General features: G+C 46.6%; 1 protein-coding gene across 4 annotated transcripts in view; it reads left to right on the top strand.

The window, feature by feature from the left end:
- Positions 1 to 26844, top strand: part of LOC119167287 (sulfotransferase 1B1-like) — a 234606-nt gene that overhangs the window by 190764 nt on the left and 16998 nt on the right. The gene's annotated exons all lie outside the window — the stretch shown is intronic.

Below are 26844 nucleotides of genomic sequence, written 5' to 3' on the forward strand. Positions count from 1 at the left end.
TTTATCGGGCGCTGTTCGGGATTATTGTACGCGTTTTATCTTTTAAGCACTTTCATTAGCTTAGTGCCAGTCTTGTTATACGATTTTCCTAACCCCCTGCACCGGTTGTGATAGCGTACCGAATATATAGCACAGCCCGCCAAACGTTAGAACGCTTCTCTCCCCACTCTTTCCCGTATTCTAGCAGCGGCGTTCATTACATTCGACGTGCCCGTAATACAATGCTAGTCCCCGACCCGTCCTCGCACACGTTGGGTCTGCTGGGTCAAACGGAGAAGTAGGGGAGAGGTTCGGACGATTTAGCGTAATAGAAATTCTCCGACGTCGGCCCGCGGGGCTCCTATCGACGAACGTGTACAACTGCGCGACGTGCGTAAACGTGAAACCGGGGCCGTCGGGCCACTGGTAGAGGGGCAGACAAGCCCCGCGTCCGGAAGCAGCGGGTCCGTGCTCTGATAACCAAATCGAAGAGGCGAATCACGTAATGCAATTTTTCACTATTAGTTCTCGTGTTTTTGTTTTTTCTTGTCCACCTTTTTGTTCAAATTGTTAAAACCTAGCGTTTAGACTCATCCGCACTTAACCTCCCCTCCTGGCGTAATGGTTCTAATTCTTTTTTTTTGTTTTTAACCATTTCTTCTTATGGCTTGCGATTACAAGCGGTTTGACTGCGCCCATCGCCCACGTGGTTACTGCGAGCCTTCGATTTAGTTGTTCGCACAGAAAGTGAAGCCATGCATGCAAAGCAGCACGTATGTTAATTCCTGAAGCTGCGTTTGTCAGTACGTCATGGTCTCTTGCGCCGTGTTTTTTTTCTCTCTCTCACACAGACAGCGTGAGTGTGTATTTGACAAGGACAATCACTTTCTGACATGGCTAGGTGGATGTATAAGAAAGGACACCCATAAAATACGAAAGCTCATGGCGCTAATTTTTTTTTCGCAAGCGGTGTATTTTGGGAATGATGATTAGCAAAATGTAGACTAAGATTAGCCAATATACAACCCCTGTGTGTATTCGAGTATCGACTGTATGCTAGTGAGCGAGACATCGTGCGGTGTGTTAACCATGCGGCGTACGCTGGCTTAAAACCTATTGTCCACAAATCGTCATTCTAGACCCATTTTACAAAGAACCAGCACTCGGTCTCACGTAAACAATGTTTCGAAGAACTTCGATTGTTTGTCGGTTGCGTTATCAAGATTACTCGCATGCTTCTTGATAACGCAGCATCTTCATTGGTCAAGCACAGAGAGACATTCCAGCTTTTGCATGTGCTTGCGTGTGTAGGTGTAACACTTGCGTGTTGGTTAACGCAGCATTCACTCTGCTGACATGGCACCGCGAACACGTACGTTGGTCAGACAGTGCGGTTCGCATGGTCTTCCGCGTTGCACTTCACAGACCTCTTCGCAGTAAAGTTATAGATTGCTCCCATACACGATCCCGTCCTCCCCACTTCTACCTTGCCTCGCAGTTTTTGCTGTAAGTGACAGCCGAATTTCCGTACTGCACTTTTACTTTTCTTAGTTTAAATCTATTCCTTCACTTCTTTACTTAACGTCACCAGCCTCAGGAAGGAGAAGTCGCTCTCTCCGTCATTCTCCGCACACTGCCGTGTTCTTTTTCTGAGACTGTATTCCTGCGGTGGCAAGCTGCACGTACTTTTGCGGTGGCGCCGTATTCATTCAGCGAGAGACGGTGACGTTTACGTGCGTAGTCGACCATTGTCAACTTGCGGAGCGACGGTACCTTGCGCAGCCGCTGGTCAGTGGTATCGCTGGTATGATGACTCCTGTTGGAGGACTCAATAACCTCAAAAAAAAAGCGCGACGTTTGGACCACGTTGGCTCGACTTCGTAGGCCCAATAACCCCACCCGTAACAGGGACGGAAGCATGGCGCGGGCGTTAAAGCGCTCCTTGTTTAAAGGGTCACGCAATAAATAATTCCGGTGGCCGTTTTTGTTATGACTCACTGCGCGATGTTGTCAATGTGCTATGAAAGCAGAATTGATAAACAAAATCTAATTGCTTGATTGATTGATTGATATGTGGGGTTTAACGCCCAAAACCACCATATGATTATGAGAGACGCCGTAGTGGAGGGCTCCGGAAATTTCGACCACCTGGGGTTCTTTAACATGCACCCAAATCTGAGCACACTGGCCTACAACATTTCCCCCTCCATCGGAAATGCAGCTGCCGCAGCCGGGATTCGAACCCGCTACCTGCGGGTCAGTAGCCGAGTACCTTAGCCACTAGACCACCGTGGTGGGGCAATCTCATTGCTTCATTACTACTGATCGCTTCATTATTATTAACTAACTATGCTCTGCAGACTTCTTGGGAATGTCGCCTACTACGAACAGTTAATGTTTGTCTGCGCAGAAGGTTTCGCTTGTTCACACAATATGAAAAGTCTTGAAGACGCTGGAACAGCCGTAACATCTTCGCAGCTCTTTTGATTACCATTGCTTTGTCATCAAGTTTTAAACGTTTTGAAGAGTTCTGTTTCACGCTGATACAAAAATTATCACCAGGAGCGTTACTGTCTCGGGCAGTTTCTTGATGTCGGAGTGATGACTTGTTGGCCTTCATTGAAGTTATCTCACAGCAGCCGAGGACTGTTGTATTTATACCGTGTCTTCACGCTTATAATGTGGATAAATGTTACAATCCATAAGCCTGTCTAGTTCAGTGGATAGGGCTGCACAATCTATAGCGAAGAGGTTTCCTCTTCTAATGACTGACCACATGCTTTCGGTTGGCGCGCAGATAGTGAGGATGTATTTTTATTGCAGTAAGACGGTAAGTTGGGCCATATGGTTAGGATCCATCGTGAACATATTTTGCTCTTTTGTTTTAAATAAGTTCACGACGTCTTTCGATTGAACGTGCGCTGTCTGCGTGTGATGAGGTAAGTCGAAGCGGCACGCTTTGCTGTCTTAATCTCAGTGTGTCTAAAACAGCTCGTTCCTTTTCAAGGCACGGTTTGGTTGCTTTCGCGATTCAACGGGCCAGACACGGCTGGCTGTTTCCTTTGTGACACGCGTATGTGCTTCTGCGCTCGTGTTACCGTCGTGGAGGTGTTTGTTCCCTGCCGCCAAACGTACAATTTACTCCGAAACAATAAGACAACAAAACACAGAAAGATGAATAGTGCTAAGAGGAGAAAGGGACTTTGGCTTTCATAGCTGCGCAGGTTGTTGCGACAGACTCGCACGCCTGCCCGGCGAATGAGCAAGCAACGCTGCGACAGGGAATCGAGTACTATTGCGCTTAGTAGCGCGAGCGCCATAGCGAAGCACCGCGAGACGAAGCTGCGAAGCACACGGATATAAGCGATCACCATCATAATCTTAGCACTGATGCGAGTAGTTGGAGAGAAATTGGCAGTAATCATAAAAGCGAGCACTAGTTGGTGATGTGCAGCCTAAAGATTTAAGGTGAACAAAACGACGGGACGTGTTCCCCATAAAACACAGGTTCGTATATTGCGAGAAAACAGAGAAGAAGAGCCGTATAGAAAGCGCGCAGTCGAAGCCTGGCAGTGAATTAGTTATGTCTTAATCATCACACAAGGCTCTATCACCATAAGGTTGACTAGGAGACTCGTAGAATACAAGAGTACTGACAGATGGTTTGATCTCGTGTAGCATCGCCTTCTTTATAATGGAGTTTACCACTACTTTTCCCTTCTTTGTTCCACTATTTAAAGACTGAATTCAATTTGAAGAGCGCAGTACCTGTGATGAGAGTGAATGCGTAATTAAGGATGTGATGACAGAAATGTAGCTTTACAAAAAAAAAAAGGTCCCGGGCTGACCATTAGCGTTTGAATGTACAAGTGTAGTGGGTGGAACGATAGAACGTAAAATTCTCTTCCACGTGCTATCACAACTTTTGCTGCTCCCCTGGGTCTTAATTTACCCGAAACATGCGCTGCACGCCTGCCCTGTTACGTACCACCACCATCAGCTGCACCAAGCGCACGTGGCATTTCTTTCGTTGGTAAAATGGGCCGTAATATTGATTATTCTTCTGTCGCGATGTTGTTAGTGAGTTCTGTGCGAGCGTGCGGACTGCGTCTCAAACCCTTTCATCGGTGACAGCTTGAGCCATTGTTCAGTTTTGTGCGCATGGTGGTGGCCGCATTCGTTGTGGACCAAAGCATGGTCGCTAACGACGTGATCATAGCCGGCGTCCCCGCTTCTCTTGACGTACGTGTGCGTCCAACAAGCAGAAACCGGAACAAGACAATAGAGAGACGTAGCCACTGCGAATGCGGCATTTTATTTATGAAAAAAAGAAGATGCGAATGTCAAGGGTGGTTTCCCCATTTCAGGACACCTGCGGCCGCTACTGCTCGCCCGGCTTGATCCAGGAGACCCCTTTGGGTCGTCAGGTCAGGTTGGGCAAGGACGGCATAAACCTCGCTCACTAATGCACATTTATGAATGGCGACGGTGCAATTGAAAAGCTCGCAGTGAGAACGAAACTGCTGGCTGTTACAGCTGCAGCAGACGATACCGCAGTCGTTATCGACGCGATCGTTTACATAGCGTCACCGTTGTTCACGTGCGCTTAGTAAGTACGTAAATGGTTTTAGGGATGAAGCTCTTTAAGGCCGGGCCTTGTCCTTGTCCGTCCTGCTCCACTAAAGCGCTACCAAAACTGAACAACTGCACACACAAATAAGACATATGTGTAAAAAACAAGTTTTTGTGTACGCCATATACAGTGTTTGTGTACGAGTTCTCGATATACACAAAAACGAGTTTTTGTGTACATCATCAGTACAATGCATGGTCCCCTGCGCCATCCGTACGTCTGTCTGTGCGTTCGTATGTCCGTCCTCTATACAAAGTCGATCATTTCAGCGTACACATTGTGAACCTTAGAACCTAGCTTCCGTCCGCTTGTCATCACTTACTTCGTGGAGACACATGGATATTTTTTTGTTCCTCTCTCTGTCGTTACCGCAGCGTTCGTACTGTTGAAAGCGGTGATGCGGACTGCACATTCTCGTTTTCTGTTTTTAATGTTTTCAGTGTTGTATGTAGGAAAAATAGCCAAGCATACGTTATTACAACTATTAAAACATTGCAGCAGCAGCTTCGTATACTGCCTTTATTCAACATTTGCATCAAAAGAAGAATAACGAATCGTCAGTCCCACGAGCTCGCACGTTGCGGACGAAGAGTGTCGCCAGACCCTGACTAAATCTTGGTCACGCAGTTTAACATTTTCACCGCCGTCATGGGATTAGTCACCTCGGTTTAGTTAAAAACGATTATTTATACAAACTATGAATCAAAAAAGCGAGCTGGCGAGGAGTGGAGGTTCATAAGGGCCCACACGCGAACTGACAATTCTGTAATGTCCAAAACGGTATCTATGGGGGAACAGCGGAGGGATGTTATAGGCTATGTACAGCTGTACGGCACGCGACATGGTCTTTACAAGAGATCACTTGCAGGAATACCATGAACTAAGGAAAAAGTTAAGAGGCGGCATCGTTCAACCCGATCGTAGACCACTGTGACGGTCCCAACTCCTGATCGAAACGTTAGAGCACACGGTAGGTTTGAAAACTGCCAGTTAAAACTCGGCTTGTGAACTTCCTCCGTGAACCGACGCGACTGCGGCGAAAAAGCGCTATTCGTTTACAAAAATGCCAGGAACCGCACCTGAAAGTCTCTGCAAGTCTCCCTTCTCGCGTGATCATCACGCGTAATCTCGCGTGCTAGGTCGACACTGCTGGATTCACGGAGCGTCAGTTTGCCAAGATTGCCTGCGTGGCGCAGTGTGCGCTCTGAAGTTCTCCTTCCTCCATGAGAATCGCAAATGTAATGGTTTGTTAGCTGCATACAGCTGACCGTAGCCTTTACAACTATTTTAACTCGACTACCACGATTGTAGTGCCCTTTCACGGTGTGCCGTAGTAATGGATACTCATGCAAATGTTTATGAAAGAAATATTGCTGACCATGCGCTGAACTCGAGGTGAAACAGACACAATGAATATTCCACGAACGGAGGTTGTCACTGGAGCCCAAGTTTCAACACGTGAATCAAGGAAAGAGCAATTATGCAAGCGTTGGCTTCAACAATACCCCTGTTTATTCTTCAATTCAGTTAATTCGTTCAGACCAAAGATTGCCTAGGTCTAAGGGACTGATGGAAGATTATGTCTGCCTGATGAGGTACGAATATTCGTGAATATTCTTCTATTCAGGAATTCAAGTGCGTGAACTTCTGAGATATTTTGATGGCGCAAGACAATGTCTGTCACATGTGCGACGCGATATTGTCACATGCCCGCTTCGGTGGTCTAGGGTTTATGGGGCTCCACTGCTGAACCGCACGTCACGGGTTCGTATCCTGGTTGGGGCGACCGCATTTTCGGTGGAAGCAAAATTGCTCGAAGCTCGTGTACTTAGATTTGTGCGCGCGTTAAAGAACCCCAAGAGGGTCTAATATCGCACAGCCCTACTACGGCGTCTTTCGTAATCGTATCGCGGTTTTGGGATATATTAAACCCCACTAGTTATTATTGTTTGATATTGTCACATGACTGTAACGCTGACAACTCAAGCCGGAAAATTGCACAAATTGAACCATTTATAGAGGCCCCGCCGTGGTGGTCTATTGGCTATGGTACTCGACTGCTGACCCGCAGGTCACGGGCTCAAATCCAGCTGCGACGGCTCCATTTCCGATCGAGGCGGAAATGTTGTAGGCTCGTGTGCTCAGTTTTCGGTGCACGTTAAAGAACCCCAGGTGTTCGAAATTTCCGGAGCCCTCCACTACGGCGTCTCTCATAATTATAAGGTGGTTTTGGGGCGTTAGACCCCACATATCAATCAATCAATCAATCAATCAATCAATCAATCAATCAATCAAAACCATTTATAGAGCGAACTTGCGCCCGGCGTCAGTGATAACCATTTTACGAACAGGTAACACTCGCAACGCAATGGTAACGATGAACACGGTCGTCGTCAGTCGTCGATAATCTGATCGTTGGTGGAACGTGTCAGCCTTCGTGCGTTTGTGGTTGTGCTTTCCAGCGCCCATCACTGATGCTCGCGTTAGGCCTAGAACGGACTCCACCAACCGCGTCAAGCGCACAGTCCGATCGGACAACTCGGAGACACCCACGCACTGCATTCAGAACTCCGGTAACATGTAGCGATAACATGTGTGAACGTTTAAACTACACGGAGCCGCTCATGATAGAACGAAAAACAAGCGCTTCTCAATTCGCGTTCAGTGCTGGCGTGGTAGGTATACACGGTCTCGTATAGTTAGGCTGATGTTACCGCCAGCTTAAGGTCATGCTACATTTTTTTTTCTTCCTGCTTGTCTTTCTTCCGCCCGTGTGCTCATATTGGGTGCGCGTATAAGAGAACCCCAGGTGGTTGAAATTTCCGGAGTCCTCCACTACGGCGTCTGTCATAATCATATGTTGGTTTTGGGACGTTAATCCCCACATATCAATCAATTGCTTGTCATCATTGTCTGGGACACGGTATTATTTCCTAACGATACGGTGTGTAGTAGAAAAAACCGACATCCTAAATCTCCACTTATTTTCTTGAAGACGAAGTATGGAAATAAGTAACGTACTAAGTGCGCACCCGCACCGCGTAAAATTCTTGTTTTTAGAGCGCCTTGACGATATTGAGTGTGGGTCACTTTTATTATTATTCAATGAATCAATCAATGATTTTTTTCTCTATTTCAATGGAAACTATATATAGGTATTTGCGGCCACTGGTGTAGCCAGGAGGTGACACACTGGGCCCATGCCTCCCCCCCCCCTTGACATTATTTTTCTTATGGCATATAGAGCGAAAAATGACCGTTTGAAGGGGCGCCCTCCCTGAAATTATGGAGGTGCGCCTCGCCCCTTCCCCCCTTTCCGAAAAAACATTCTGGCTACGCGTCTTACTACGCCCAAGGTTTCATGCCTGAGTAATGACGCTGCATATTCTGGTTTCCATGGTGACTAGTCCTGCAGCTTGTTGGAACAGCGATTCCGCTTCTGTCACGTTATTTCATTTCGATGCCGCAGATGAAATAAACAAACAGAAACGCATAGACTGGCAAGAACGCCCGCAAGAACTCGCATTTCGCTTCGACAAATAAATTAGAGAACGAAAAAGGACAATTCGGTCAAGCGGGACACGTCAGCGGGTGATCTGTGTTTTAGGTCAGTACTAGCGTGATCAATCACGGCGATGCGACGCGAGCTTTGACGCTACCTGTTCGTCGCGCACGACGTGCTTTTCCCGTTACTCACGCAAACACGTGTTCAAGATTGGTTCTCTCTGGCTGAACACGCAGGTATTACTCGCTTTCCTATATTTTCTTCCGACCTCTTGTCCAAATTTCCTTCTCCATCCTCGGAAGTCGATTTATTTTGCAGGCTTGTTTTTCTTGCTTGCTGTGTCGATTATTTCTTACAAGTAGGTCAGCATGCTGTTACGCGGCCGGTATCATTGAGAATATTGCAGTGCAACTGTAAATGGGATACTTGCTCGATTTGTGGCGTCCACCCACGACCGCCCACTAAAACACCCGAAAAATTCCACGTGACTTCCTGATGAGTCGATGACGTCATCAAGATGCCAGTTTTGCAACCGATGGGTTGGTCTCGGAGGCTGTGCAGTTTTCTTCGGAGTGCGGCCGTCAGTTCCATTGTTCACGCACCTTCCCAGATTCGAATGACTCCGACCACTTTGTCATTTGTGTTATTCGGCAGAGCTATTCGCCAGGGCAACACCAACTGTTTTCTTACGTCTCGATCAGAAAGAGTATAAAAGCTTCGAAACAGGGACGATGTCTTGAGCTGAAAATATTTTGCTGAATAACTATTCTGCTAAAAGACTTAAAAACTCTGCTTTTTTTGCGCTGTTTTTATGGAAAACGTATGCTGCACGAACTCGCCCGAACAACCGCTTCAGTTAGGAACTTCTTTTTTACTCTTAAGTTAGATAAGTACCAAAAAAAAGCAATTGCCTGAAATTTTCATGGGGAGAAAACCAGATACATGATTAATTGCAGTTTTATTCGCAGTTACTAACTACTCGAGAGGCATTCGTCGACATTTCGAGCATTGCGTGGACGACGTCATTGTCGCCGGTTCGATTCCTGTAATGGCGGCCGTACACCTCACGTATCTGAGTGGCGCAGTTCTCACGTTGGTGGAGTTTGGCGTTTCCTATGAAATCACCAACTGCTTCATAACCATTACAATTTCTCAACGTCAAAGCCACAGTTTATTTTGAATGTTATAAACTACTTGCTTATTTGTTTATTTTATTTATTGCATGCGCTTCTACTGCCCGAAGGCAGCACACAAAGAAACGGCATTTTGTTGAACACAAGTGGTTAGTAAGTAACTTATTATTACAAGATATCTTGCAAGCTTATCTTAGTGATCCTGAAATATTTGCTTTCGGCGCTTGTCACTTTTGGTACGAGAACGCGGTTGCGTTTATCGCTGGCTCTTGGCAAATAATAATAATAATAATAATAATAATAATAATAATAATAATAATAATAATAATAATAATAATAACGTACATTGCGATACGTTATCAGGCACACAGTTTGGAACGGGATCACACTGAGGAAATACAAAATGATGAATTGAAGATAACTGTTTGAATGCTAAGTCAAGGCAAGAGATTTTATTGAAAGGAAACACTGAGCCTTGAGAAAAACAATTTTACGGATGGAGTGTTCAGATAGATATAAATCTTTTTTTTTTTTTTTTACGTCCGCCACGGTGGTTACGGGGCTCGGCTGGGGACTTGATGGCCGCGGACTGCATCGCGGCCACGGAGGTTGTATTTCGATGGAAATGGGCTGGTAGAGGTCCGCGTACTATGGGATACTTATGTGCTGTGCACGTTAAAGAATGCCACATGGTCAAAGCTTCCAGAGCCGTTCATTATGGCTACCCTCGTAATCATACCTCATTTGTGGACTTCAAGTTTTAAATATTAATATTACTCCAGGATTCACTTTCATTGACGCAACGGATCACTTGCAAGATTTATTTGTTAGAGTACAACGGGCGATGTAGTTTTGAAATGATATTAGAGTCTGTTTTGTTATTTAGCGACATTGTAGACCATTACGGTGTCGCCCAACTTGCATTATCAGCAACGACAGTATTTCATGAGCCGATCGCGATAGCACGTGTGATCGAACCTGTATCAACCTTTCGTCGTGATGGTAGCGTCATACCCGGAACACTTAGAATTCTCGCTCCGAGCTGATAACGAGAAACCTTTTGTTCCATCGTACAAATACACGCCCTCGAGCAGCCACGTGTGCGTGACTATTTTGAACGCTGCTTAACTTTCTTTTCTGGTAGGAACGGTGCACAAGATAAGTGGAAACATTCTTTACAAGCGATAATGCAGTTGCGAAACATGGGCATAAGTACGGCTACACACCATGAAAACATTTCACTCTCACTGTCGCACCGCATATGTATAGTTATCAGCGCGCTTAATTCGAACACTCCTTCGCGTGCACTGTAAATTCATTTGTAACCTAAAGGGGCTTTGCGTGTCTGCAACTACCAACCTATAGGGCGTTGTAGACACGCATAATAATAATAATAATAATAATAATAATAATAATAATAATAATAATAATAATAATAATAATAATAATAATAATAATAATAATAATAATAACGATGATAATGATAATAATAATAATAATAATAATGATGAAGATGATAATGATAATAATAATAAAAATAATAATAATAATAATAATAATAAGAAGAAGAAGAAGAAGAAGAAGAAGAAGAAGAAGAACAAGAACAATTATTATTATTATTATTATTATTATTATTATTATTATTATTATTATTATTATTATTATTATTATTATTATTATTCAGTGCTGAAGGTGAAGGTGATAAGGTGCTGAAGGTCTTGATACTAAAACGAAAAAAGAAGGCTAAACAAAAGTACAGGTAGAACATATGTCCCCCTAGAAGCAAGGATGTCAATAAACTAGGCACAAAAGTATCTTTCGACCTTGGCACGGGCGGTCGGCATACCCATTCGCGGAATCGGGGTCACGACACCGCAGTGTACACAACGGCGTAATCGGCTTCTCAGGGGGAGGGGCGAGAGCCATAGTAGTGAACGCCACGAGGGGCGGATTGATCGAATGAATGGTGGCCCCGCTGTATTTCGGACCGTCCAGTGGCTACGAAGTCGCCATCACGCGAGAGGGCTCACCTTGCACTGCTAATGAGCGAACATGGAGGGGGGTTTAATTAGAAACCAGCGCGGCGCCTACAACCTCCGGAGGTTTTTCACTCGTGAATGCGCAGTGTCGCGGCTGCTAGTGACCAGTGGTGAACGCTGGTCATGAACTCGGTGAACGAAAGTCGACTTACATGTGTGATTTAACGGCCCAAATGCACCATACGATTGTGAGAGACGCCGTAGTGGAGGGCTCCTGAAATTTTGACCACCTGGGGCTCTTCATTGTGCACCCACATCTGAGAACACGGGCCTATACAGCGTTTTAGCCTCAATTGAAAATTCAGCCATAGCATCTGCGATTCAATCCCGTGACGTGCGGGTTAGCAGCCGAGTACCTAGCCACCAAACCACCGCGGCGAGGCAGGTGAACGAAAGTTAGGATTCGGCTAAATGGGAGCAAGCGGAACACTTTGCGTCTGCATGCGCGACTGGCGCACTACGTATAAAAATAGATACCTCGTGAGACATGAAATGTGACCGTCGGTGTCCCGTGGTGTTGAACACGAGTGATGCAAAAGATAAACATGTGATGACATTACCATTGTCATAACAATGACGTCACGTGTCATCGAAAAGTTCTGACGTCATCTTGACGTAATCACATGCAATCGTAACTTGGTCAAGGGTGGTCTGATCACGAACGCAATGCGAAACCAGGTGAGGTGCTTCCAATCTTGGAGGCAGCGCAGAACACATTATGTGCCGACAGATTTCGAAGATTGGTGAGGGATTATGGGCTATAAAGTGAGAAGAAAAAGATAATGGCTTTCGTTGTCGAGTCCTCTCAAAGGTAACTCAACAGGCTCGAATTTTTTTTTTTTTTTACGCTTCCCAAAGAATCCCGGTGATTCGACGAGTATAGACAGCGGAGCTCACGTTTTTCGAATATTGCTGCGCTACGCCCCGCGCGGAGCCTCCATTTCTAAAAACAATTCCCGTGCTCCTATCCTACGCCTGAACAATCCTGCTTTCAAGTACAGGGACGCAAAGTCTCGAATCGGCGACTTGGCGTAGCACGCAGCTCGTCGATTGGTCTAAGCCAGTCACGACGACGGGCTATGCCCTCCTCTGCATATGAGGGAGAAGGCTGGCGAGGCCACGCGAAAATTTGAAACCAGTTGAACGCGATGTTCTAGCCTTCGTAACTTTCTTAATATAGCACCCATTCGCAAAATTCTTGCGGAAGCATGTCCACAAAGCAAAAGTGCACATAATTCTTTTTACGACAATTTTTGTACCATGGAGTTGTTTACTGGTCCTTAAAGTGAATGCATAAGGGACTCTGTGATTTTTTCTTTCTTTCTTTCTTTCTTTCTTTTTTACTTACTTACTTTCTTTCTTTTTTGTTTCTTTTTTTTCTTTCTCTCTTTCTTTCTTTCTGTCGGAACCGAGTAACCCCGACGTGCGCGCTGGCATCTGCATTAATCATTTGCTGAATAGGACCGTTCATCTGTTTGCGCGCAAAAGAAACGTGATTTGGAACGTCATGGCGTTTATCAGCATCGACGATGCCACGAATTTCGCGCTTAACAACAAACCGACCTCTCAAGCTGGAACGTGTTCCCACAAGCTCAGTCTGCATGCAAAACAGCTTTCTTCTCTGTTTGTTTGCTGGTTCCATCCATGAGAAATTGCACTGATGTATCAATCGCTCGATGCCTTCGCTCAGGAAAACAACCAGAGCAAGGACATTTATCAAACGTCGCCTGCGTCAGGTCTGTTCATCGCCGACGCCGAAAAAGTTGCTAGCTTACCACTCAATTCTTGGGCTTGTCTCGAAATAATTCAACTGATTCGGTGACCAAGCTTAAACTTTTGCTCACTGCTCGAAACATCAGGGTTTTCTTTTTGTGAAGCCGGATAAAGAGCTACGCTTTTTTTTCGCATGTCATGGGTACAAATAGATCATATTTGTATCGTAAGCTACCTTGGTCGAGGTTGAGTATTTTCATGTGGCCTACGGTGACCAGTTCTGAGCAAGGGCTAAAAGCAGTGGCATCACATGGCGCATAACTGGCGCGCCGGGGAAGGCCTGGAAGTTACTGGAAAGACGTGTCGCTAGTGAACTGGCGCTTAACTCGCTTCACATTGCTCGCTAGTCTATCTGTGCTTCTGTAGCTCACGCTACGCATATGCTGGCGTAGCCTAGCTAAGTCGCTCGTATTTTCTTTCATATTGGTTGGAGATGAACGTACCAGTACAGATGCGGTCGCAAATCGTTAGGTCCGAGAAAACTTGAAGTTCAGAGAGCCAGTACGTGCATCTGTATGCAAATAAAAAGAAAGGGGGAAAAAGTCGCGGTGCCTTAATAACGTTTGCGTAAGATGGCTCGAAAGTGAAGAACCACTTCAAAATGATGTTGGTAGTTTGAAGTCCCAGAGCTACGATATGATTATGAGAGACGCCGTTGCCGAGGACTTCGGAAATTTCGACTCTCTGGTGTTCTTTAACATGCACTGACATTGCACCGTACATGAACTTCCCCCATGGCGTCTCCATCGAAATGTCATCGCGGCAACGAGACTGGAACCTGCTACCTTCGGGTCAGCAGCCGAGCAACACAGGGGCGTAGGCAGAAACATTTTGCGGAGGGGGAGGGGGGGGAACGCCTTTCTTATTGCGGGGAGAGCACACCCTTAAAATGGTCACTTTTAGCTCTGTATGCCATGGTTAAAAAATCATGGTGAGGGAGGTGGGAGGGGCACAAGTCCGGTGTGTCATTCTTCGGCTAAGCCACGTACTTCTCCCTCGAGGAGGACGTGAAACGCCTTCTTGTCTTTCTTTTCAGTCGATTGGATTGATCCAACCCGTCCCCGTCCCCCTTTTCGAAAGTGTGGTTTCGCAATGCCTCCAGGATTGACCCGGCATTGAACAAGCGACTATGCCGCATGATGGCGTCATCAGGTGACGCCGCATGATTTGACGCTATCGGTCGACGCTATCACACATTTTTTGCAACGCTCGTGTTGACGCCGACGACAGCAACAGTCACTTTCCGCGTTTGATGAAGCGTAGAGGGCCTTTTCATTAAAAAGGGCATCAAGACAAAAGGAATACACAACAGTTGTTCTCGCAAGTGCCGTGTCGTAGCACCAAAATTTGGTCACGTGAATGACATGTTCACCGCTCAATATACGTTCTGGGACGGACGCTTTTGTTCAGTTCGCACGCTCCAAGCTGGCGCTTCGCCTATGTCGGAAGAGAAATTGGTTTTACACTAATGGTGGAACCATATTTGCTTTGTTTGAAACTTTTAAAACACTGCTTGAATATGCATTAAAATAGTGAAAAATACAGAGGTTGATGTAAGCGCCGAGTCCAATTTATATGTTTAGTCCTTTTTAAAAGAGTTTTCGTGGTATTTTGTTCCTAATTCTAAATAGTTGGACATCGCGGGCATGTCGCGTTTATAAATTCACTTTCTCAAAACCGGGCTTCCTCGCTCACTGATCCTCCTCTGGCCTTGTAGACTTGTCCTCTCTTTCAAGTTTATTGGAAAATGGGCAACGAGCAATCTCTGAATTCTCCACGAGGGCAGTGATTGTGAGAAATCAAGTGTATGACGTCACGGCAGAGTTTCTCGTTTAAGAAACCTAAGTTTTAATACGACCGTAACCATTTAGTCGAGTTGTTTCGGTAGCACACTTAAACAGCCTTTGTACATTGCACGTTATTTGCCCCAACACTTATATAAACCGGGTGCGCAGTCTTACACTTCATTGCCCCATATAGCTATCTGCAGCCATGTGAAATATTGAGCCGCTATGTGTTATAGGTATACCGTAGCAGCAGAAGACACAGTACTGGGTTGATTTGCTGAACATGGAAGAGGCCTCTGCCCGACAGTAGGTGTAGTCAGGTGAATGCTGCTGATGATGATTAAGAGGTCTGTAATACTCCACGTTCAAAGACAATAAAGCTTTCTTTTTTGCCTCCACTACCCTTCAACTATTTTCGCCTCGCCATTTTTTCCTTCACAATAAACGTGGACAATGCTAGCACGGCGCTTTGAGCTTATGAAGATATCAGGCTCTACTTGCGTGGTCATGAATTATGACAAAAAAAATGACGCGCAAGGCCCGGAGGCAATAACATGCTCGTACTTCTGGTGTTCAAAGGGTGTTTAGGGGCCTTTTAAAGTTGTCAGCTTATATACCAACCTATACCATCTTACACCACGAACTTATAACCACAGCTAAATAAATTTTCTATGCATTTTACTCGATGGCTTCTCACATTTTGTTGCGTTTGCGTTGCCTGTGTCCGCTCAGTATTGTGCACGAGTTTACCTATTTATTTCACCACGGAGGTCGAAACCAACCTGTACTGGAGAAGGAACTCGATTCAGACTACGAAACGGCAGAAGACGAAGGACAGGTGTTGCAACCACAGTAGGCTACGTCGAAAAATTATTAAACATTAAAACCTGCCGCTTCTTCCATCTCCCTTTCCCTCTGCCCATTTCGTCCGCCTCTCTCTTAGCTATCTGTTCAAGCTATGTGCGTCTTCTCACATTGATTAGTCTTGGTTTCACAAAGCGTCCAGGCGCTGGCTCGTACAAAAACGCTCGGGGCCCTAATTTGCGCTGTCCGGAGCCTGGCGTACGTCCATTAAGCGTTGGCTGCCGTCTCTGCACAAGGCCATTAAATGCTTGTCCAGCATTGTCGGCGACGTTGTCTCGCGTGTCGTTTAGAGCGTGTTTGTTACGTCGGCAAAGAACTGTTCCTGCACGTTGCGTGCGACCACATGTGTGGCCGACATCCATTTGGCACCGTGTGCCATATCCATATCGTTCTGCCTTTCATTAGCGTCTCTTGTGTAGCTATAGAGGGCGCCGGTACATGCTTTAAATGCTGAACGGGGTGATAGATTGACGTGAAGACCACGGTATTCCTGTGTCGACTTCTGTGTCAAGTGATCTTAGATGTGCTGGCTGGTTACGCCAGACAAACTAGCCAGTATTAAGCGATGCAACGCTGTATAAATTGTCAAAGTAGCGTTGTCACTTGCCGAGATTAATGTACACTGGGAGGCAAAAGCTTTCGGGACATAGACTCTATGGCAAATGAGAATTCCCTCGTGTTAATAACTTGTCACGCTCCTAAAAAATTTATTCAAACGTTCCAAAGCTTCAAAAACTACCACAAGCTTTTATTTAGAAGTTATGTCTGCAAGTTGATTGGGTATTTGCCGATTTGGTAAGTCGCGTGTTTCGCAAACCTTTGATACTTGTGTGTTCGTACCGAAGTGACACATAAGTTGACTCTAAGAAAGTGCTAGTGTGACCAACTTCAGGTTTCGTAGCCATGTGAGAGGTCCTCTTCTTCTTTCTTTTTTTTTTTTGCGAGTCCCCATCTTTGGCTACCCGTTCGCAAGTGTTTTACTCCAGATGAAGTTTTCTGCTACCATGCAGGTACACCTAATCGAAAGGGCTACCCAAAGTGAAAAAAATAAATTTGGGTGTTTAGCATCTCGAAACTTAGCATATACGCTCATATGGGGGACCAGCGCTGGATAGGTGGCGCGCCAGAAAAGAGCACCTGGCGGAGAGTCGCGACACAACTAAGCTGTTTGCGCCCACGCAGACGACCAGCCGCTGTGTACCACCACGGCCGCTGGATGAAAGAGCGCTCGGCGCGCTTTTTCATCCAGCGGCTGTGGTGGTACCACTCTGACAGTACGCGCATGCGCCGCTGTGGCACTTCACTTTGGAACGAACAGCTCGAAAAGACATTGCGCCAGTAATATCGCACTGTGGTTTAGAAAAATAGCTTTGTCCGAAGGCTAATCTCACATAGAAAGCACTAAAAAACGGAGAGAAGCTCTGCAGAGCGGACTGCGTCTACACATATGGTACAGAAGGGACATTTCTGTGCCTTGATGGCAACTCCTTCGTCCTCATTTTCCGGTTGCTTGCTGGGTTTTGGGCTAATGCTACTACTGGCTGACATGCCCCCGTTCATAAGTTCGTGCTGCGACGATACCACGCTGTCAGCATCTGCAGTAAAGCGAAAGAAAAGCAGAGTAAGTGGTAGCTGCGTTACTTTTTTTTTCCTGACAGCGTTTGTAAGCTCTGTCCGTGGTATATATGCACGAGGACGTGGATCAAGCAAACCACCGTGGCGGCATACCACGTGTGGCGTCGCTCTACTATTCTTGAGGGCGCGAGATGGTGGTGGTGGTGGTAAAAAACATTTATTTCAGAAAAAGTTTACTAGAGAGTGCCGACATGGCCCATCGGCGTGCTAGAGTGGCAAGACCCTATTCCGGGACGCCAGTGGAGCTGGAAGCTGCCCGTGCGCGCTCCACCAAGGAGCGTTGTGCAGCCAAGGTAGAGCAGCCGAGCAGGTGCTCCTCCCAAGCCTCTCTAGTTGGGATAGGAAAAGGGGATGAGAAAGGGACGGGATTAACTGGGCACGATGCTACGACGTGATATGTGTCGGCGAGCACATGACAGGTCGAGCAGGTGCCATTGATTTCCGGCAAAAAGTGCCTGGCGACCGCCGGACTGATAAAGGTGTTCGTCTGCAGGCGGCGTAGCAGTCGTTCGTCCGCTTTCTCCAAACCGCGTGCGGGGTCCGGGTAGAGGCGGCGCGAAGCCCGGTAGTAAGCCAAAATTTCGCGAAAGCGCGTCAGGTTGGTATTGCCAGATTCCGTCTCGGGACATGGAGGGGCAACGGCCCGGACAGGAGAAGCGCGGGCAGTGGCATTTGCCGCCTCGTTGCCGGGCAGGCCCGAGTGGCCTGGGGTCCACACTATACGAATGGGATGAGGGTTAAAGCGCCAAGAGGCTGCCTGTAGTAGGCTAGCCGCCAGCGGAGCAATGGAACCCTGAAGGTACTGAGAACAGGCCGAGCGCGAGTCCGTCAGGATGGTGCGTGAGGCAGGGTGAGAGGCGGCCAAAGCTATGGCAACCTCTTCAGCGTGCGTTACTGTGTCTGCTCGAAAGGAGAGGCCATCTACGTGTTTGCCCTCTGTAATCACGGCAGCCGTGAAGTGACCCGAGGGGGAGGGACCAGAGACGTCCACGTAGAAAACACCAGGACGATCGGAGTGTCGCGTATGAAGGGCCGCGGCGCGTGCTAGTCTACGGCCAGGATGGAGGTCGGGGTTCATATTACGGGGTAGAGGTTCCACCCATGGCTTTTGACGCCAGAGCTCTGGTACCGGCTGCAGAGGGTCTTGGTCAGATATCGGGTTAAGGCAAAGTCTGTGTAGAAGACGGCGCCCTGAAGGCGTCTGCGACAGTAGATTGATTTGGTTAACGCGATGAGCTTCGCGCATCTCTGCAAAGGTGTTGTGTACCCCCAGAGCCGTGAATCGGCTGTTGGAAGTTGCAATAGGTAGGTCCAGAGCGCGTTTGTATACTGAACGAAGAAGGACGTCCAGCTGGTGCTCGTGTCGACGACGCAGGCGAAGGTAAGGCAAGGCGTAGAAGACGCGACTGGTCACAAACGCGTGGGCCAATCGGAGGGACTGAGACCCGCGGAGGCCGCCGCGCTTAGTAGAAACTCGCCGTATCATGCGGCTCACCTGTTCGCTGGTGCGTCTGAGGCCTGCTATTGTGCCCTTTGGATCCAAGGACGATGTGAGGTGAAGGCCAAGAACCCGAATATTTTGCACTGCCGGGACGGGCCCGGACGGAAGAAAAATTTGAGGCGGCGGTAGCGGAGAGACTGAAAGAAGAGCCGATTTAGCTGGAGAGCACTCCAGGCCGCATGAACCAGCGTAGGTGTCCACCAGAAGGGCAGCCTTTTGCAGGCGTTCTTCGATTTGCGCTAAGGAGCCGGTGTTGGTCCAGATTGTGATATCGTCCGCATATAGTGCGTGTTGTATTCCCTCGACCTCGCTTAGAAGAGAGGGGAGGTTCATCATCACCAGGTTAAAAAGCAGAGGAGACAGGACTGCCCCTTGAGGTGTACCCCGCGTGCCTAATAGGTACGGGCCGTGTTCGGTAGAATTAAGGCGAATGAAGGCGGTGCGATGTGATAGAAAGGCGCGAATGTAGTTGAAAGTCTTCTGCCCGCATTTTGTGGTAGACAGGTTAGTGAGTATAGTGCTGTGTAGGGCGCGAGATAGACTGGCGACCAAGGCGGCCGCACTTCGACGGGGGTGAAATACAAAAAGAACACCCGTGAACCAAGATATACGCGCGCACAGGCCAACCCCAAGCGGTCAGAGTGTTGACACGCACAATACAGCGTACCTCAAAATTATATCTTGATTGGCACATGAAATCCTAGCAATTACCGGTGTTGAACAGACACCTTCATTTTAGGCCGACAAAGACAAGTGGGCAAACAAACTGTGTTGTTAGGCGAACTAAACAACGAGGGAAAATCGAGGACATTTGATACTTCTCTAGCAAGACATAAGTTCCGATGTTACTTAGACACGACAGCCAGTGTGAAAAACGCTTACCGCATCGGCTGGCCCCAGAAAGCTAAGAGAGTATAGTCCACAGCTTTGTTCGTAACAAGAATCTTGTTTTCTTTTTGCACAAATTAAGTTAAATAGAGCCATCTCTGCATCGAGTGTTCACCGTGAGAGTATCTTTCATAACAGCTCAGAGGCGTAGGCCCCGCACAAGTCTTGTGGACAACGCAACTTTCCTCTACACGCAACTGTTTACGAAAAAAAAAAAAGACTACCTGTCTATCGTATCATTCACTTCACGTGGCGGCATCGGAGTTTGGTGGTCGTGGTCAGATGGAAGAATGCACAAAAACTTTGTTAGTCCTGAGGTGCACGACTCAACGCTCAGCAAGCTAGATGAAGAAAAAAAAGTTTACATAGGCCGTATGTTGCGTAATACGCTCGTTTTATTTAACGGCAAAACGACGTTAAAAGTCGACTTTTTGGCCTTGGTTTCTACTTGTGGTTGTCTTCACTGTCGAATAAATATACCAGACACGCGCCGTTTGGTTTAGAAACGAGCCAGACAGCACTAGACAGGAGAGCGAGAGCTGAGTTTTGCTCGCCTGACCACTTGGATGTGACGCCACATCCTCTTTCTACGTCTTCCTTCTTTTTATATATGGTTGTACTAGAAGACGCAGCAGTACCGCCAGCGCCCTTTGGTTTTGTTACGGCGATGCACGCACGCACCTCCTCTACCAGCCGCCACTCTCGCCTGCGGGAGCAGCTGAGAAATGCGTGTTCTCACTGCTAGGGTGGTCGTAGAAACTCCAGCGTTGGTTCCCTATTCAAACAGCGCAAACGACGAAAGACACAAAAGACGACTTAACAACACGAGCGCTAACTTCATACTGCCAGGTGTGACGTTTGGTAGCAGTACCCTAAGCGCTAATAACATATGAGAGCAACGCTCATGTTGTCAGGTCTTCGCATCTTTCCACTTGCGTGCCGTTTCAAAATGAACGTGGAACAACAGGCTCAACTCGCCCTTTTGCGCACTTTCAGTTATTGGCGCTGTACCATTTTGACATATAGGAACCGTTATTCAATTAATTGCGCATCAGCATTTTACATTTTAAAAGTAGTTTCGCGATGTCGACCGCACACTATTCGCGGATTGATAGGCGACCATTTAGGGCTAACTAACACGCATAATTTCGTTTTCACCATCTTCAGTTCGCGTCAGGTCACTGTAGTTTCGATTCAACTGCGTAGATCATGAGCAACAATATTTTTAGAGACTGGATCGATCGCGACACGACGTGGTTATCTCAAACAATTGCGCATACCGGTAGATGTAAAAAAAAAACATTGCCACTTTTGAATCTGTAAGTGTTGTACATCATACCTTTATTTGTATAGGCCTTTCACTTATTATTCATCGACTTAGTTTGCCTCGTCTTGGCTTAACACAATCTGCGCTGACGTAAACAGCGCTTGCGCGTGGGCTATACTTTCAAGTTTTTGTTGTTTCTGGACACGCGTATAAGGTGTGATCTCTCAGGCTTAATTCGAAACCGATCGGTGGATGCGATGTCCAATCCGACTGACCGAGTCCTTCAAATCATTACTCGGCGCTCACTTTCATACTGGACGAAGACGCACTCTTTTTTTTTTTTCACGGAACCACGTCTTTTTCGTTAGGCTGATTTATTCTCTTCTTTCCTTTTTCAATTGCCTTCACGCTTTTTCTTTTGTTACGCCACTATTGAACTGTTTCTTGAGTTGCGTGTCGGCGAGCGATCAAGTTGATGATACGTTTATCACATTGAAATCGATCTGTTAAAACGAAAGCACAAAACAGAAAAAGAGCGATACGCATTCCTAAAGTGAGGGAACAAAATGTAATTCATCAAAAAAGACACGTTTTATTGAATGGGCCTGTTCTTTTTTTTATTTTCCTTTGTAAGTCCTGGTCGATTGACGGAAACGTCTACTCGAAGTTAAACTCTTCCCACATGTATTTTTTTATGTTATCTGTGTGGCTACTTCCTGATTCTTCGTTATGTAGGTGGCGCAGCGAAAAGAAGTTGGATCGAAACGCGGCCGCTTTAAAAAGTTCGAAATGAAAACAATACAACAAACAACAAAGGCACCCCTTCAAAATAGTTCTTCTGAATGCAAACGAAACAGTCATATTCAGCGAGAGCTAGTCCCTAAAAACACAATAAGAAGTATTCTAGAAGACCTAAGATCGACCACTTTGGGCTGCTTTGAAGGCAGTCGCGTCAAGAATGAAAAACACGTGAAAACCGTCAATCTCGAAGAACACTGACTGCTCGGTGATTTGGGCGTGGCCACCTTGGTTTCGTCCAACTGCCCTCTCCCCGGCCGGCTGTCTTTGAGTCTGTCATTCTGTTCATTCATTCATTTTTTTTTTTCGAAACTCTTTCGCAAACCGCCATATTCTCGAAGTTTAATGTGGTCGATCGTGTCGTGAAGTCGCTTTTTGTTTAGATTATTTCGCTTCAGTGCCCTGGCTTGTACATTTACGAATAATGTTGAATGACTGGCAGGAGACTTGCTCGAAGAGGTTTTATTTTGTCGTCAGCCGTCCCTTATCGTCTTTAGAGTATGGGACCGCGTCGATTCCGGCCTCTGCCCATGCTCGTACCCTATTTGCATACCTAAACTGTAGCGCCCCTTTTCATCTTCGTTGCTTTATTTCTACGCCACACGCTTCCTAATATTTCCCTTGGGAAGCAGCCCTCTACGCCGAAGGTGCTCGTTTTATCACCTATAATGGGACACGGATCTTTGAAGGGCCTTCGAGCTTCTTTTGCGCCTGGCTGTGCCGTGACCTCGTCTTGTCTACTCCTTCCAAAGTGCAGAACGCGCGCGAGAAAGAAAAAAAGGACATAAAATGATGAAATCCTCTAAAGTGACTCTAAATGTGCGTGCCAGGCGTGTAAGCTCCAATAGCCCAACCCCACTTTCACTTAGAATAAAAAAAAGCGCGTCTACCACAGCTGAGAGGTGAGGCTGACCTCACTTGCATGACTTGTCCATTCTGACACAGCCCCAATTTTTTTTTTCAAGCAGCCCGATTTGAAGTTACGTGCAGGCGTTCCCTCGTGTCATGTCTGGGAATGAATTGCGCATGCGCACATGGCAAATATTGAACGCGCGCGTGAGTGGCGTGTGACGTTATTACATGCCGATCGGTCAAGCTGAGAGAATTTAGCGTGGCTGTCGACGAGGCTAAAGTTAATATTGAAAGGAGCTCAGGGTAGAATTTTGCGGCACCATTCGCGTTTAGCTACCATCGCCTGACGAGACAATAACAAAATGTCTTACCGTGTTTATGAAGACGGTGTGCTGCGGTGTGTTTTTTTCACCCGCACACTGTTACGAGGTATGGTGGTGATGGATGAATGAGAAATATGCCCACCCACGGGACAGTGCACTTAATTGAAGTTATCTATACAAAAATTATTTGTTGGCCTTTACGTTCCAAAGCGACGATATGATTATAACCCGTGCCCTGTAGAAGAAGGCTCCAGAAATTTCGACCATGCACTCTAACATCCACAGGACATAGCGTACTAAACAGGTATCTAAGAAAGCAGTGTAAATTTAAGGACTCGTTTTCAATAACTACGTATTGGTAATGAACAGTTATCTAGTATTTATTCTTCGTTTATTACGGCCACTGCGGCCGGTGTCGAATACAGGACTAATCCTCCTTAAGTACTAAATTTTTTCGCATATTAGGAGCACTCGTAAGCACTGAGTAATCATAGTTGCTTTTGACGAAAGATGGCTGAATGATCGCAAGTTCCTTCTTGTGTTTACACGATAGAAAATAATTTTCGAGCCTTACCCCCGTATTCAGAAACGTTCCTCGACTCGACTTTCACCCTTAACTTGACAGAATTCAGCACTGCGCTGCTGCTCGGCTGAAAAACGATGCTGCGCTGCTCAAGAACCGCAGTAGATTATCGCTGATATCCAGTGGCTTGCCGGGCGCTTCTATCGGCTTTCTCAAGTGAAGGTGAAGCGTTGAGTGTAGGGACGTTCTACAATACGGGGATTAGTCTCTTAGTGCGCCTTGGTGGAACGGTGGCTACATTGCTCGGCACCTGACCCAAAGGTCGCGGGTTCGATACCAGCCGCGGCGGTCGCATTACCAAGAAGGCGGATTGGTAGAGGCCCGTGTACTATGTGACGTGAGTGCATAATAAAGAACACCACATGGGGAAAATTTCCGGAGCCATCCACTACGGCGTCCCTGATAATCATGTCGTGGTTGTGGGACGTAGAATACCAATATAAATATGTGTTGGTCTCAGTGTAGTGACTAATGAATAACTTGTATGTGAATTTCTCTCTGCCTTCTTCGCCCGCAAAACCATCGTTTTCATCAAGACACATTGGTTGACTGAAATTTCACGCTGGTTGGAAAATGCGTGTGTAAATATTGAGAAATTCAGCCGCTATATAAACAGCGGCAGCAGTCAGGTTTTCCCTTTCATCTTAGGTATTATAGTGGAGGCGAATGCGTGGCCGGTCGGTGATGTTAAACGAACATGAGAGGAAGCCTAAGTTTGTCTTTCAAGAAATGTATTGGTTGTGTTGTTTAACTTGCGCAAGTGGCTAAACGTGTTGATTGAGTCTAGAATAAATGAAAAAGTAGCAGAACAATATCGAATGGAATACCACGTTTGTTCTCTTTAAGCCCGGCGTTGTAGTAAAAAAAGAGAGAAAAAGCGTTTTTCAGACATTTAGCAAGTGAAAACCTTTATCCACACACCTCATTTGCACTGATATCGAAATGCGTGCCGTTGAAGTGCGAGTATCCTGTCAACAAAACACCCCGAAACGTTTTCGAAGACATCTTTCAGCTGCGTTCTGCGCAGTGAAAATGGGGTTCGTTAACGTGCGCTCAGACCTAAGCGAACGGTTGTTTTCGCAGTTTGCCCCAGACTTGAAGCGACCATTGTTGCTGGGAATGGAAGTGATCAGCTCGGACTCGGTCAGTGAGCTAGCAAGAATATATAGCGATTCGTTTCTTAATACCAATCGGTGCTACCTCTGGGTGGCCCATCAAAATAAAGTAGCGTCCTCACATTTCACAGGAGTGCACTCAGTAAACACTTAAAAGTTTTGGAATTTTTGCGTATCGTGCGTAGAGGTGGTTTGAAAGGCACCTTCGCTTGTACGTAACCTTCACAAGGCTGATCCTAACCATAATTAAAACGGTATGAAGGAGGGACTAAATAGCCTGCAACTGTGTGCGCCGCCCTTATTGCCCTTTAATTTTGGGGTGTGACTGGGACGTTTAATGACTCGCCATACTCGAAAGCACGTCGAGCGTGTGTTATCTTCATATGAGATTCATAACGGTTTCTGTATTAGTCTGCAGTACATTTGACCAGTTTTTACACTTTGTTCACGTTTGTGCGTGGCCCAGCCCGAGTCTACTTCTTCCTGTGACTGCGAACCATTATTGTCATACGTGTTTTGTCCCTAATGCCTTCTGTCATAATTCATCTTGTTATTACATCAATTAATGTACTTCGTCGATCCGTTCGTGCCTCGTTTCTTGTTAGCTTGTTAGTTCCTCTTTCGCTGCTGCTTACGCTGTAAGCCCAGGTATGTTGGTGTCGGTGGTCAGAACCAGTGCTCCGGTTGCGTCGAGGCAAGGCGTACCCCCCCCCCTCACACACACACACACACACGCACACGCACACGCACACGCACACACACGCACACACACGCACGCACGCACGCAACTCTACCCTTTCAACTACAACCAAGTGATGCTTTTTCATTTACTTCCTTAGGGCTGCGGGCAAAGTACAGACGAGTGTCAGCATGGTCGACGTAATAGTAGAGCCCGGATAGCGACGTCGTGGCCACGCGACCTCGACTCAGTCCTACCCTTGTGTTTTTGAAGGACAGACACGATACATACGGCTATCATTAAAATGTCAGGCGCGGTACTTGAAAGCCATTTATGGTGCACGTTGAAGGCCCACGGAAACGTCAGTATTTCGATGTATACTAGCCAACTTCACTTTTGTCTTCAGGGTACTTGCACGGGAGTACAAAGACAGACGTCGCAGCTTTGGTAGTGAACTGCTAGGTGACCGCGCACGCCTGTTTACAAAAGAACGGACGTTTGGGCTAATTGGTTTGTTACTTTCAGTAAAACCGTAACGCTTAAAGGACAACGACCAAGAAAGAGGACATGACGTGGGTAGCGCACGTCCTGTCCTCTTTCTTGGTGCCGATCTTTCAAGTGGTACGGCTTGATCGAACTATTTACAATAGCCCAGAAAACGTCACACCGGCAACAAGTATATTCCTCACTTGAAAGGTGCAGAACAGGAGACACGCGTCTCGACTGCGTTTTCCGCTCCTCCTACACATTCCTTGCCCGTTCGCAGTAATTTTCTTCCTTAATTGAACATTTATTCTCTGACCTACTCTGAACTTTTTTTGTCCCTTGAAGGGAAACTAAAGTGAAAAGAAATCACAGAAATCTGTCTGTCTGTGGATATGCTGTGCTGGCTACGCCGGAGGGACTATACTAGCCCTAGACCATGAGGAGCTTCGCCCCTAAAACTATTTTACTCTACTGTGTACTTGTGGCATAGTCAAAAGGCAAAATAGTAAACACGTTAACATGTGGAAAGTGGCAGACGACACTGCGAAGCAAGTGCAACACCAAGCGCTTCGGCAAGCCGAGGGTGCCGCCAGAGCACAAGCATTCATGGCTGCCACCTAGGGAATAAAGCCCATGCTTCCCAATCTGACAGTTTTCAATAAAAAAGTTATTTTCTCCTCTTCATTCTAGCGTTAGTAAATTACTCATTCACAATACCAACATCGCCCCACTGGCCGCGAAAAGACGCTTTAGGATTGAGAAAATGCACACACACACAAAAAAAATGCTGGTGGCGATGCCTCCTTTCAAGTTCCCGTACCAATCACCGTGAACCGATCACTGTGACAAAATAGATCCTGAAGGTGTCCACTAGGGCCTGCATAGCTCCTTATTCAGTAAATAGGAAGCACATTGCCGCCTGAGGAGGCCGGAGACTTAGCATACCAAGTTTCGGAGAATTTAGCGCGTCTGAATTACGAATAAAACATTTTGACATCCGTGAC

This window comes from Rhipicephalus microplus, chromosome 6 (genome assembly GCF_043290135.1).
Source record: "Rhipicephalus microplus isolate Deutch F79 chromosome 6, USDA_Rmic, whole genome shotgun sequence".
NCBI classification, from domain to species: domain Eukaryota; kingdom Metazoa; phylum Arthropoda; class Arachnida; order Ixodida; family Ixodidae; genus Rhipicephalus; species Rhipicephalus microplus.